This window comes from Pteropus vampyrus, unplaced genomic scaffold (assembly GCF_000151845.1).
Source record: "Pteropus vampyrus isolate Shadow unplaced genomic scaffold, Pvam_2.0 Scaffold315, whole genome shotgun sequence".
Classification (NCBI taxonomy): Eukaryota; Metazoa; Chordata; class Mammalia; order Chiroptera; family Pteropodidae; genus Pteropus; species Pteropus vampyrus.
In genome coordinates this window covers 43,205-45,428 of record NW_011889096.1, presented here as the reverse complement: position 1 = coordinate 45,428, position 2,224 = coordinate 43,205, and the positions used below count along the sequence as shown (strand labels likewise).

Genomic DNA, 2,224 nt, shown 5'->3' with positions numbered 1-2,224 from the left:
AAAGAAAGAAAACGGCCAATGTCCCCGTGCAGATGTGCATGAGGCTTGCACAAGACACGCCGTCCATCTCCGCGGCTCCCCATTCCCACCCACACCTAAGAAATAGAGCGACAGATGGGAGAAAGTGCTGTCCACATTTTCGGAATAAAACATTAAAAATACCTGACGAAGTAAAAGCGGAAACGTTTGCAGGCGAGGCTTATCAGCCTCGGCTGGGCAGCGCGCAGCAGCCCGAATGTTTCGAGGGCTTAAAACAAACAAACAAACAAACAAATAAATAAATACCCCCCCCCCCAGAGACACACGTTGAAACGGCACCTACCTGCGTCTGGGAGCAGCGGGTCGACAGGGAGTGCTCTTTTTACGCATCCAGGTTTTCCTGGGAGACCGGGGTGCGATTGGGGAGGGAGTGTGGACTGCAGGCGCCTGGGCTTTTGCTCCGACCCCAACGAGATGCGCCCGGTCCGGAGGAATGTCAGGACCCCGCGACCCCGGCTCCCGGAGGGGAATTCGTGGCTTCCGCCGAAAATCGTCTCGGGGTCGGGAGGGAAGCGGCCGCGCAGTGGGAAGAGGATGGGCAGAGCGAGCTCTGGATAAGAGAGGTCTGTGCTCAGACACAGCCGGCTCTGCAAGTCGCGGCTGGAGGCAGCAGCGGTCCTGGGCTCTGCCTGCTCCCCCTCTGCTATTGGACCAAACTGAATGAAATTCACCGAGCCAGCAGCCAATAGATGTCGGCGGTCGCTCCAGAGCCCTCAGCCACAGCCACCGGCGGATGCGGAGAGCAGCTAATCCCAGGGCACACCGGCCGGACCCCAGGGATTCCCGGGGCCCCGGGGGGTGAAACAGGTGAGCACCGTCGCGCCCTCAGCCGTCCTGCCGGAGGCGCACGGGGAAGCTGGCGCCTGGATTTCTCTGCGCCCCGCAAAAGCCCTCCACAGCGAGCGCGCTGCAGTCTGTGCGAACGCCTTTAACTCTTTGAGATCGAGGTCCCTCCCGGGCAGGGCCTGCCCGGTGGTCAGGCTGACACATGTGTCTGTCTTCCTGGGTGTCATTGTGCTTTTATATCCGGAATCAAAGATATCTATTTCGGGGGCGGGGTGGGGGGGGAGCATAATTAGTATAAAGATCTTTAAAGGACAAGAACCTCTCACGGCCAAGTGATGGTTTGGTGCATTTCGATTGTTCCTGCTCTTACACAGCCATGGTTTTGATCAAGGAAATATTGGCGATTTTCTTGGGACTGGCCCGTTATCTTTAAATACCCTTTTTGGCGTTGGAAGTGCAAGACTGGCTCTTTCTCAGCCAACATCAAGTTCGGTAATGGGACCGGCTGTTTGTCATGGGGTTAGAGAGACTCGGCTTAAATGGGCAGGGTCTGAAGCCCGTGGTTCATAAATGAGGGCACGCGGTGGAGCGTTTTGGCCATATGAGCACCGGCTGTCAAACTAGGTTGCTTGGATTCGAGTTGCCTTTGACCTTAGGCGTGTGCTTAAACGCTTTGTCTCGATTTCTACACCTGGAAAAGGGAGCGCATAAAAGTAATCACTTCATTAAGATCCTTGTGGTATGAGCCGAGTTAATAATACAAGACTGGTCAGGTGAGAAGCTCTAAGTTAATGTTTGCTTTTCTCAAAGTTGTTTCACAGGCCTGTGAATGTATTTATAGAAGGAAAAGAGTCAGGTCCCCTCCCCATAGGACATCCTGACAATTGCTTGTGTATTTAGGAAGCAGACGGAGGCACCCAACCTGCCATTATTTGCTGTGACAGCATCCTTAGGGATTTCTCACAAGTGTTAAGAGAAGAAGTCTTGGGCAACACGGCCAATATTGGGGAAGCTGATGGACACCGAGTCAGGGACCTGGATTCATATCAAGTGTCTCCCCTTGCTACTTTTGACGTGTTGGAAACTCTGTGACATTTTGTGAATTGTAGGGAATAGAACTATTCAACAGTGACGATAATATAATAGTCTCATGTGGGTTTCTTGGGATGATTAAATGAGATAATATGTACAAACACTGTTCAACAAAAAGAAGTGTGCAAATATATATATATATACACATATATATGTATATATATGTGTATATATGTGTGTGTGTGTGTGTGTATATATATACACACACACACACAAAATATATATACACACACACAAATATATATCCGGTAATAGAAGAAATATTTACTTATGTAAAAAATGTATTTCGCTTACTATATATTTTCTA

The 2,224-nt window shown here is 50.3% G+C and overlaps 1 protein-coding gene across 1 annotated transcript in view; it reads right to left on the bottom strand.

Moving 5' to 3' along the window:
• Positions 1-1,006, bottom strand: part of LOC105303749 (neuroligin-4, X-linked) — a 285,691-nt gene extending 284,685 nt beyond the window's left edge. Inside the window, exon 1 of the mRNA XM_023521777.1 lies at positions 323-1,006. The gene's annotated coding sequence lies outside the window, so the exon portion shown is untranslated. The remainder of the gene's footprint in view (positions 1-322) is intronic.
• Positions 1,007-2,224: the final 1,218 nt, after the last annotated feature.